Source organism: Diceros bicornis, chromosome 2, assembly GCF_020826845.1.
Source record: "Diceros bicornis minor isolate mBicDic1 chromosome 2, mDicBic1.mat.cur, whole genome shotgun sequence".
NCBI lineage: Eukaryota > Metazoa > Chordata > Mammalia > Perissodactyla > Rhinocerotidae > Diceros > Diceros bicornis.
In genome coordinates, this window is record NC_080741.1 from 69,547,168 (window position 1) to 69,559,746 (window position 12,579).

At 41.9% G+C, this 12,579-nt stretch overlaps 1 protein-coding gene across 13 annotated transcripts in view; it reads right to left on the bottom strand.

Moving 5' to 3' along the window:
• Nucleotides 1-12,579, bottom strand: part of FOXP1 (forkhead box P1) — a 575,925-nt gene that overhangs the window by 270,280 nt on the left and 293,066 nt on the right. Inside the window, exon 1 of one of the 13 annotated variants that reach the window (XM_058563015.1) lies at nucleotides 368-1,836. The exons of the other annotated variants lie outside the window; for them this stretch is intronic. The gene's annotated coding sequence lies outside the window, so the exon portion shown is untranslated. Of the gene's footprint in view, nucleotides 1-367; nucleotides 1,837-12,579 lie in introns of those variants that run through there. 13 annotated transcript variants of the gene reach the window in all.

Sequence of the window (12,579 nt, forward strand, 5' to 3'; positions counted from 1 at the left end):
TTCTTATAAAATACATTAACACAATACTCGATTTTCCAGTTGGAGTAAATAAATATATCAATAAATTCAATACAGGGTGATTCTTTTATTGTGGCGCTACAGCTCTCAGCATAAGTGTTTTTATTGGGTTTATTTGTTTCAATAAAAATTGAAATGGGCCAGTGATCTCAGAGCTAGCATCTTAAAAAAAAAATCTCTCCAATATTTGGGAAAGTATTGTGTGGAACAGTCAAACTTATAATTTTATTCAAAAATCATTTTCATTTTGATTATTAGTCCACAACCCAATTCTGATGGGAAATTTCACAAAGGGAAAGGGGGAATTCTGCCAGGTGTTTGTCTCTCGTGGCTTTTCTGTGCTACAGACCCGAGCCTGGGGGTGAAGCTTCAGAGAGACAGCAGCGCTTCGCTGAGCTGCGACCTTCAGCCTGGAACGCGCCTCTTCCCTGGACAGGGAGAAACGACAGTGGGACAAGTGCCAGATGGCCTCTTCTGTCACACCTTACGGAATGCCATTGATTGTGGCTCGGAGAAGGCCATTTACTCCAACCTCTGGGGGAAAGACTGGGGTATCATGACTGCAAGAAAGGAGAAGTGTGCTGATGCTGTAAATAAAATCAGGCTGAGGGCCTGCACACAGCTCTGCAGGTCAAATGGAGACACCACCAGGCATGAGATCTTCCCCAAGTCACCAGCGCAATTAAAATCAAAGGAGAACAGGATAGTGGATATCCATTGTTTCTGCATGCCCAACACTCATTTCCTCTTCCTCTGATAACACCAGCCTGATTTTTCTTGGGGAAATGCCCCATTCCTCACTCTCAGTCCCTGTGGTTCACAGGAGGTCGATGCATCTCCCAGCTCCAGAGGGTGGAGCCATAAACCAGGGCTGACCAATCAGTGCGTTCTGCTCTGCTGGCCATGCTGATTGGCTGATGGATGACATGCCCCAAACCAGAATGATACTCAACTACTAGTATTCTGTAGGAACTACTGGGAGAGAGAGAGAGACTCTCCTTTTGCTGGGCTTTTGAAAGCTTTAAGAACATGGATTGGGCTTGTCCCCACAAAGAGAAAGTTGGCTGAAAGAGACCAGGACACAGCAACTCAGAGGTGAGCATGAGAGCAGGACAGGTTTCTAACAATGCCCACAGAGGGCTATCCCACTCCTGGAATTTTCAATTACATGAGCCAATGAAATTCCCTTATTTGCTCGCCAGCTGGAGTTGGCTTTGGCAACCAAAAGGTGCAGTACAGGAACTCAAAATAGGTATGTATTCTACAGGTAGATCTCCAATTCTACGACAGTTAGCCTTTATGGGAAAATAAAGCAACTAAAAACACACAAACCAACAAGTTCCCATGGCTTATACTCAAAACCTGTAGACCTCATGTATCCCATGCCAGCTAGTCATCAGCCATGTTCTCTTTTCTAACAACGGCATGAGTTAGAAGGGTAAGTCAGGACCCACGGTCAGAAAGAACTCAAGATGATCTCAAAGCAAACTAAACAAGAGATCTAAAACAAATCCAGAATGAGGTCAAATACAGACTTAATAAACTCTCTTCTCGAGGCCTCTGGTGGCAGTGGTCCAGGTCAGGGATGGACCAACCCATCAGTTTAGTGAACAGCCAGCTGGCTCACACAACAGCCCTCAAATTTCCTGACCTGATTCATAGACAAGGGATGAAGATCTCGTTCTTCCATCCTCTGATAGGAAATGTTAGGGGTGTGGAGGCGGGATGCAGTGGTCCTTAGTCACTTGTCATAGATAACGAGTGAGGAGGATAGGAAGGAGAAAGGAATGAGTGGGTGCCAGAAAACAGGCCAACACAAACTTGCCGGCCCCAATACTTTCTGAATCCCTTTTGCAGACCCATTGACACTCATATAAAATTTCTACCACTTTGACCAAATATTATCTTCATCCTACCAAAGTCTCAATCTGCTGGACACAGTGTACAATTATCCTAGGAGTCATATATATTCTAATATGGCAAGTGTTATAGCTAAAATTCTCTGCATAATATTGATAGAAAGGAAACGTGACAAACTCATAAATCATCCTTTAGTTTTACTCCTGTTTCTTTAATCATTATAAAAACTACCATTTATTGAATATATAACTGAAGTAGAAGACAATATATTTGCCATGGAATTCTTACAATAGTTTTCCCATTTCATGGATATGGCAAACTGAGACTCAGGTTAAATGATTTATATTAGGTCACAAAGTGAGTAACGGGCAGAGTGAGGTTTCAATTCAGGTTAGTCAGCAGGCAGTCCATGGTCTGCTTTATCTTTGTCCTCCTCCTTTCCTGCCTCATTCTCATGAGTTCAGTTTTTCATTATAATTTGCCATTAATTCTTAAGTCCCTAATGCCTAACACCAACTCCAAGTCCAGAAGAAGAGATAACCAGTAAAAACACACGAATAAATTTTCATAAAATTCAACACATTCTATGAAGGAAACAGACATGAGTCAAGGATGATAAAATAATGGCAGGGTCTGGGGCAACCTATTTAAATAGGTCCTTAGAGTAAGTGATACTTAAGCTGGGGTGGAGGGGCGAGGTCCTGCCTGACTGCCTGGCTTTTAGCCCTGGCTCCAGCCCAGCCAGACTGGCAAACCAGGGCCCTGATTTCCTCCATGGGCAGGAGAGGACCCCAGATCAATACAGTCAACCTTTCTTGGGACTAGTAACGGTAGTAACACAAACAATAACAACACGACGATAATAGAAGCTACCAATGGCTTTATTCTTAATATGCGAGAGACTGTACTAATTACTTTACATGCATTTTCTCATTTAATCTTTAAAATAACCCAATAAGATGTATACTGTTACTACTTCCATTTTATAAATGAGGAAACTGAGGCTCAGAGAAGTTAAGTAACCTACTCTTGCACACACAGCAGCTAAGTGGTGGAGCCCAGATCCGAACGCAGCTCTGGCTGGGACACCTGATTCTTGGTATGTCATACTGGCATCCACGTGCTACCAAGAACAACGGTCATTATGAGCCTTGGGTACTCACGCTGATGTCCTGGCTAATGATGCTGGCCTGGAGTGGAACGACAATCCACCCCACTCCAAGACATTATGATTTAGATGGTTGTCTCCACTCAGTTTGCAGAGAGAGGGACAGTGAGGAGGGGAGAAGGCAGAAGAGGGAGGGGAACCAACAGCATGGCCCCCTTATTTCTCCAGCCTCAGCTGCACTGGTGTCAGCTGGACTCCCCATGGAGCTCAGTGGGTCGTCCCTTACCTCTAACTAGGGCCATAGGACTTGGGACAAGTCTTTTCTAGACTTAACCTCAAGTTTTCACCCTACTTCGCACCAATATTATACCCAAAACACAGACTACATGAAATCTTGGTAGTGGGAGCTGCTTTAAAACTCCAGCTGAGGAGCTGGGGGCCACAGGGGTCCACGCTCTGGGCGAGTACAGTTTCTCAATCTCAGCACTACTGACATTCCGGGCCAGTAACTCTTCATTGTGGGAGCTCTCCTGTGCACTGTAGGCTGTTTAACAGCATTCCCAGATGCCAGTAGCAACACCACCACCCCAGCTGTGACCACCAAAAATATCTCCAGATGTTGCCACATGCTCCCTGGTGGGCAAAATTGCTCCTGCTTGAGAACTACTCTTCTAGAGAACTGCTCCCCAATAGGACTTCTGTGAAGACGGAAATGTTCCAGACCTACACTGGCCATCTAAGGCTACTGAGCACTTGAAATACAGCTAATGCAACTGAGAGACTTTATTATTCAATTTATGTCATTTTAATTAACAAATTGAAATAGCAACACATCTAGTGGCTACTATGTCTTGGACTGTGCAGTTTTAGAAGTGTCACAAAATTTCCACATTCATGAGAATCCAATCTTCAGCAGATGAGTATTTGGTTCCCAGTTCGAGATTCTATATATTAATTCTTTAATTAAAAATTTTATTTTCTTCTCATTGGAAATCAATAAGCTCTCTAAAATTTAGCGGTTTTGGTAGTGACTTTTTAAAAATTCCATTCTTACTCTAAATCTTTTCTTCTAATTTTTATAAAAATTTTCATCTAATTTTTATATAAATTCTAATCGCAGTTTTGATTATAATTGTAGATTTATGCTTGTGGACTAGACCCAAGAGCATTCTTTAAGAAGCTAGTTGCAAAATAATTTTTTTCACTGTTGAAAAAATGTACTTGCTACTCTCTTCCCAACACATTGCCTGTAAACTGGATCTTCGGAGACATCAGCTAGAGAAAGTGCTCTGCTCTACCAACTCAAATAACTCACACCGTTTGGAACGAGAGTGACATTAGGAAACGTTTCTGAAACAGTAACATTGCTCCATTTTGTCCCTCTCCTGAAAACTGCAAACTACACACATTCAGGTGGCACTTTTCCCTATAGCTCAAAGTGGGACGAATTTTTCAGCTTAGGGAGAAAGATTAGTAGTGATGTAACAAAGTAACTGTAAAACCAGCCCCATGACATTCTAAATACATCACAGCTGTCAGGATGCTCTTTCACAATGGGCAAATACAGGAGCAAAGATCATTTTGTGGGGGAGGGCAGTCATACCCAACACCATGAGCAGGGTGTGAAACATCCAGAGCTATGGCTTAGAGCAGAAAGCTGAGCCATCTACAAAATATTTCTTGGGTGATACACAGAGAGCTTGCGATGGGATAAAGCCTGATGATGAAGAAAGTAAACAAAGAGTGTTTGAGTTATCCGCCCTCTCTCGATACCAAGAAATTTCAGCTTTAGCAATAATGTGGAATCCAAAAATGCACTGTCATTCTAAATAAAACTGAAAATAGTCACATTCATAACCTTTGCTAAGCACAGTCTAGATTTTAGCTGGTCAAGTATGAAGTGTTACTCCATATAGAGACAGTGCTGGATGGCTATTCAACAATCAATCCCAACTTCTTCCCTCCTTCCTCCTCCTCTCTAAGCTGAAAAAAATGAGATGTTCCTCTTCCCTGCTCTTATGCAGTTAGAGATAGAAATCTAATTTAGTTCTGGCTAAAAGATATAAAGAAGAAGTGCTTAAAAATATTTTGCCTCCTTGATTAGAGGAAAAGGACACAAAGAGAGATCTCTCTCTCTCTCACTGAGTTGCCCCCTTCCATGACTTTGTGCCTTTAAATTCGACTATGTAGAAAGGTGATGGCTGGAGCTTTAGCAGCCATCTTGTGGCCATGAGGGAAAAGTGAAATGAATCACAGATATGCCAACCCAGCAATCAGATATTATTCAGGTGCTGAACCAATCTTGGGACTGCCTACCTTCAGACTTCTGGGCAAGTAAATGATAAATATCCTTATGTTTTCAGCCACTGTTAGTGAGGTGTTCTGTTACTAATAAGTGAACACACGCTAATTGATATACCCTAAATCCCAGGATATCCCTAAATCACAAGAGAAAAATCACTTCCTTAAGGGAACTAGACTAATCAAAGTGTAATTAGTCAATTCTCCTGGTATCTAAGATGGTTCCCTTGTCACTCAAGAGACTGTCACTGAAGAAAATGATTCTCAGTCCTTAGAGGATACCTGAAGAAAAACACCACCACCTCATACCCACTGCATGCCAACTCTGTGCAAGGCTTCTACTAAAGCGCTTTACTTATGCTACCCTCACCCAGCCTTCCAACAACTCCGATGGTAGGTACGATGATTATCCCAATTTTTGAGGAGAAGAGACAGAAGCAGAGAGAGGTAAAACAAGATGTCCTAGGCCAACCGCTGTTAGAGAAAACTTGGTCACCCAGTGGGGAAATGGTTACATGCATGGCCTCGATGCAACACGTGGACAATCCCAACTGAGTGGCAAACATTTCTTGTTCTAAGACAAAATGGCAGAAGCCTGAGCTCAGCACACAGGCCACACACAGTCACGTGAGCTGTGCCTTGGTGTGCGGACTCTGCAGCGGTAACTGAAGCACAGATTCTTCGGCTCACCCTGCAGTGACTGTGGATGCTCCCTGGGAGGTGACAGCAGCATCCACATGGAAGTCACCATCTGAGCAGGCAAAGGTGTCACCTCCTTGCTGTTTGTCTCCATGCCCTGGATGGAAGGGGATAAGACTGGCCACACATAGTGCTCACTGATTCCCCCGATGTTTTAACACAGAAGGAAAAGAAAGGTCAAAATAAGCTTCCGGGGGGCCGGCCCAGTGGCGCAAGCGGTTAAGTGCGTGCACTCTGCTGCGGTGGCCCGGGGTTCGCAGGTTCGGATCCCGGGCGCGCACCGACGCACCACTTGGTAAGCCACGCTGCGGCGGCGTCCCATGTAAAGTGGAGGAAGATGGGCACGGATGTTAGCCCAGGGCCACTCTTCCTCAAGAAAAAAAAGGGGAGGATTGGCATCGGATGTTAGCACAGGGCTAGTCCTCCTCACAAAAAAAGAAAAGCTTCCGGGGAAGTTGTAAAAAGGAAGCATAGGTTAGAAAAAAATAGCTTGGAAATATTGGGAGGCAGGTTAGTGCAGTGAATACATGCAGCATATACCCTGGTGTGGGGAACGGGGCATGCCAAGGTGGCATGCAGCTTAGGGTAGCTAAAAACCATTAGCCAGCCTGGCTTTATAATTCCTGGCTGTGTGATCTTGAGTTACTAGCTTGACCTCCCTGAGCCTTAGGTTTCCCATCTATAATATGGAAATAATAAAAGTATCTGATCTTTTTGGGTTTTGGTGAGAGTTAAATGAGATGATACACGTCAAAGTTCTCACCTAGTACATAGTGATTGCTCCATAATTGTTAATTATCATCATCTTCAGTACTGAATGATAATAAATTCAAAATGACTGTGAAGTGTCTAGCATAGTCCTAGGCATGCACTAGGTACTCAATACATGCTCATTCCCTGGTTTTCCCATCTCTCTTCCCTCTATAAATAACTCAAAGATTTAATTCTGATGTGATGCACTTGTTACAATTTTTAAAAATATTGATGAATTCATCCCACTAAAATGGTGCTGGGCTTGATGTTATGGTAGATAGAAAGATAAAGAGAGCGTCTAGGGACATACGCTTACATAATAAACATGTTAAATGAAAAAAGACAGAGAAAAGTATGTGTTCGCTGAAAAATATAGATATATGTAACATTAACATTCACATATTTTCATACATTATACACGTAAAGATACCCCTTCCATTTATTAAATTTCTCTTGTGTGTTGAGAACAGAGGTAATTTTAATTTTTAAAAGGTGTTTGTTCATAGTTCAAATTTTCTGCTATAAACATGTACTCCTTATATAATTTGGAGGAAAAGACATTACTTTTCAAAAGATAAAAAAGATAAGAACGTGGGGCCGGCCCGGTGGCGCAAGCGGTTGGGTGCGCGCGCTCCGCTGCGGCGGCCCGGGGTTCGCTGGTTCGGATCCCGGGCGCGCACCGACGCACTGCTTGGCAAGCCATGCTGGGCGGCGTCCCATATAAAGTGGAGGAAGATGGGCACGGATGTTAGCCCAGGGCCGTCTTCCTCAGCAAAAAAAGAGGAGGATTGGGGGATGTTAGCACAGGGCTGATCTCCTCACAAAAAAAAAAAAAAAAAAAAAAAAAAAAAAGATAAGAACGATCCAATTTCTACCCTCTTGAAATGGTTTTCTAGCAGTTGATAATTTATCAACTAGGTAAATGGCAACAAATCTATAAGAAATAAAAAATTTTCTAAACATTCAACTAACCTAACCTCCATGCCCTTAATAAGTTACTGTTTTCTATTTTCCCTCCTCTCTAACTTCCTCTTCTCACTGGGAATAAATTCTTCCCCCTGGTTTCAACCCTAACATTCTCTTCCCAATAACATCTGGGGGGGAAATCTTTAAGCCCCCATGGTGTGACTAAAATCTACAGATGGGTTGGGAACACCAAAATAAAGAACCATTAAGAGTCATGACCACTGGGCTGGCCTCAATCACAGAGGTTTTGTGGACCAGCGTTTGCTAAAAAGTTTTTTCTTTTTGGTTGGCTGGCCTCATCGAGCCTTTTGAATGCTAGGACTTATGATAAGCAATGACACACTTAACTGTTACATATTAATGTTCATGATAATGCAATCTTTCATTTGGGTGATTTAAAAGTCCCTCTAGTCCGACTTACAGTTAGATATACACTGAATGCTTCATCAATCATAACAATTTTTATTCTCAATCTTGTGCAAAAAGACTAGAGAAGGTGAATTTCAACTACACACTGAAGAGGGCTTTACCATTAGCCCTGAAAAATTTCTCTCTTGTCATTTATCCATTGGGTTCCCACAGTTCCTAAGCAATCTATTCACCTGCATCTTTCACTACGGCAGATCTTATCTATGGAGTAAAACGAAATCCACGTTTGTATCTCTTCTGTAGGGTCAAATTGGCCGTATCTTAGAGAGAGAAGACAGCGTTTCTCAGTTATGAACTAGACAAAATGTCTAGCATCTCAACATCTGAAATACTTGTGTGCAAGAAGCTTGAGAAGGTCACAGCAACTTGGATTAAACTTAAAGGAGGATTTAGAACTAACTCACCTCAAGAACCAGTGAGTCAGTGATCACACTGCCCCTAATAAATGCACTTGAAAGAAACTACACCCCCTTTCCATCCGTGTAAGGGCTTGTCATAGTTTCACGGCCAAAATCTTCCCACAATTAACCTTGGACCTACAAATCATGAAGCAAATCAAAATGGAGGCCGTGATCAAACCAGTCACCATCCACCGTGGCCTGATCCTACCACAACTGCGATTATCTTTTAAATTAGAAACACACAACTCTTTTAGGTAAGACTATAATAGCCCCTTACCCATCTTGCATTGTCCTCACGTGCAACACACAAATAAATGCAACCAAAAACACGTAAAAATTTGTCCCCAAAAATGCTTTGCTTGGAGTAGGGGAGAATTAAGCCTATCCCTCTAAAATTGTTTTTTTTTTTTTAATTTTAATCTAACATATATTGAATATTTATATTTTGATTTCATGACTTTTCTTCACTTTTATCCTCTTAAATTCTCCCATCTTAACAATCTCCTTTTAGGCTAATAAATTTATGTTTTTATTCCTGGATGGTTTACAGGTTGATCTCTCGAGGCAAGGAAGCGTTGAATTATTGGAATTCAGTGTAGAGATGCTTCCAGAGTAAAGGTTCCCTGTTTATTAGCAGAAGAAATGCATTCGACTAATTTGACTTGTAAGTCTGATAAAATCTCCCTGGGAAAACTGATTCTATTATGATGAATAATCCTTTGAGGTGAAAAATGAGAAATATACACATTGGGTTTTATTATATATTAATTCTAACAGGGTCTGAAACGAAACTCAAGTAAGCCATCTTTTAGATGTTGGAAAATGGCAAACTGCCCTGCAAACTACATGCGAGAAGTAATTAAAGTAAATGAACATGAAATTAAACAGCACCCCCATAAAGTAGGAAATAAAAGTAAAGATTATTAGGGAAAAAAAGATTGTCTTCCTGCTCTATATTAATCTCATGAATTGTGCATTTACTCTATTTCTCTTTTATTATTTGATGATGGGTTTTTAGAGCTTGGGTTTTATTAGGACTTGCTAGAGAAAGGTCTTCGGTAGTAAGCTAGTTACAGGTCTGGGTATGTTATTACATCTTTCACAGTGACTTAAATACTACATGAAGCCATAGAAGATAAAGGCAGGCTCAACAAACTTGCTATGATGCAAAGCTGGAAGGTTTCCTGATACCACCAATGACAAGAGCTACGATCCTGGTCAGAAAGAAAGTCTAAAGCTACAAAAGTGGGACTTTTTTTAAAGAGCAAAACTCTGCACCTCTCTTCACTAAACTCTACTATTCATTAGAATTCAGGAGTAGCTGGTATTTGTGTTGCATTTGGGGGATTATCCAGAATCTAGTCTCACTTCCATTTCCTTTTGGGGAATTACCCTTCTCCCCAGTTGTTGCAAGCAGGGTGGGACTCCTCCATCAAGGTCCCCTGCCCTCTCATAGCCAGGGAGTAGACATGTGACACAAACCAGGCCCCTCTGATTCATCTAAGCAGATTGATGTGAGGACAGAAAAATGTTTGGGGAGCATTTATTTCAGCAGTGACACTGACGAAGTGGCCAGTTCATTCGAGCTGCCCATATACTGGACCTGTCCTGCTTGCTAGCCTTGCCCAAACTGCCGTCCATTCTGTGAACTAGTGGCTGTTCCTCCAATAAAGCCTTTCCCTTTAAGTTGGCCAGAGGTAATCTCTGTTGCTTGCAACCAAAAAACTCAACTAATATGATGGGGAGATCCTTGCCTGACCCTCGTTCACAGGAGGAAGCTGAGCTTAATGAATTCACGTTCAGGATAATTCAGAATATGTGACAGGGTGTTCCTATATGTTACATATGGCTGCTCCTAAATGCAACATGAAATTTTGGCCAACGGTTATTAAAAAAAAGACCAGTGTCCAAATCTGCAAATCAGGAATCTTCTTTCCAGTTTTTTGCAGCACAGTTTTGAAGATATTAAAAAAATAAAGAATGGGTAAAAAGAGGATGTGAGTAAAAAGAGGAAGTTTCCAGGATGTGGAAAGATTGAAGAAATTGAGCCATATGTGTATTTATTAAAGAGAGGTAGATTCTTAATCTGGACTTCCAGGAGCCAGAGCAAACTAGTTGGCAGTTGCAAACTTGACAATAAACACAAAATATCTAGCTGTCTTGATGCACAGTAGGCCCTCAACAAAATGACAATTATTATTGCTGTGCTTAATAATATCTGTAGAGCACCTACTATCTAGCTAGTGTGCTCTAGGGCATACAAAAATAAGCTACATAGGTTCTTACCTTCAGGCAAGAATTTGTGGCTTTCAAATTCTGAAAAGAACACAATAAAACACAGAGCAGACTTGAACAAAGGTTATAATGAAATACAAACACACTTGTGGGAGCCCAGACAAAGAAGTGAGTCACACAGACTGGGTTAAATTGAAAAGGCTTCATAGAAGTGATATCTGAGCCAAGCCTTGAAGGATGAGTAGGATGTTAATAGCTAGGGGAGAGGGGAAAAAAAAAAGAAAAGAAGAGGATTGGCATCGAAAGCTGAAGGAAGCAATAACATGAACTGCACAAGTTCAAGATCAGGGCAAAAACAGGGTATAATAAGTGGTCTGATGTAAGCTCCCCAAGGCGAGGGACCAAGTTGGAATCTATCACTCCCATGTCTATCCTTAACTCCTAAAAGAGGGCCAGCCCCACAAGAGGCACCGGTCATTCTATGGAAGGCCAGGCTAGAGGGATAGAAGACAGACAGAATGGGGCTAGAGTATGAAGCGCCTTGAAGGCTATGGTAAGGAGCCAAGCCTTCATTCTACGTTGGGAAGGCAATGGCAAGAAGAACAGACAGCAGGAGAGAGACTTCAGAGGTTAAATAAACAGAGCTGGGCAACTGGAAGGATGTAGAAGGGGAATGGAGAAAAAGGGAAAGCTCTGATTAGACTTCCGGTCTGGGAACTTATTTTTTTTAACTTAAATGATTCTTTGTCCAGAACTATCACTGATAACATTCACAAAGTGGATTTGGACCACAGAGAAACCTTCCCAGCAACAGCTCTAAGAATGGAATGCCCCATGAGGGTGTAAACATGTCATTCAAAGCCTTCCAGTAGATACCAGGAGAGCCCAGGCTTAAGGCCCAGATACACCACTGTGTGACCTTCTGAGGTTACTTCACCTGTCTGTGTCTTAGTTTTATTATCTATAAAATGGGGTCAACAGCAGTACGTCTTTATAAAGTTGTTATGAGGACTAAAAGAGAAGATATACATAAAGGATTCAGAATGGCTCCTGGCACACACCAAACGCTCCACAAATGTTACCTGCTATTACTCCTATTATTTTTCTCAATATCTACCCTTATGTTGGAAGAAAACTAAACCCCACGGCATCTGGAAAAAGGGGCTGACTCCTGTCAACTGCCAAGTTTCTAAAGATGGACTAGATGGTTTGTGGATGAACAATGCTAAGAAGAAAAACTAACAGAAATAAGTTTGTGATAAAACAAAAACGTCTACAAATCAATGAAATGTCTATATATGAGATGGCATCTATCACTTGGGACCACATATTAGCCGACACGCACCACAAGGAGTGCTTTGCTATACGGACTCAGCCTGCTAGCTACGTCCAAGCCCCTCAGGACAAGTGAAGCTGGATCCCTTCACAGGCAAGCCACGGTGAGGGGGAGTGGAGGGGCAGGGAGTCCTGCTGAAGTTCAGGACGCCACCCAATTAGGTAGGGAAGGCGGAGGGCAAGGGCAGGAAGGAGCAGCAGGGAACAACTGGGGATACTTGCTAACATTTAGAGAAAGGGAAAGGGATGCAGAGAAGCAACTGGCTCACCATGCTGTTTGTTGTTACTATTTTAAGCAGAGGGCCATTTTGGCCATATTTTGTCCAAGAATTTATGTGATGGTTCATTTTTGTCAACTACTATACACTGTTTGTGTTTTACACTTTTGGATAAAGTCTGTTAAGCATTCATACATTCTTAAATACTATATGTAATGTTAACTAATTTAATTATTCCCATATCATATTTGGGCTA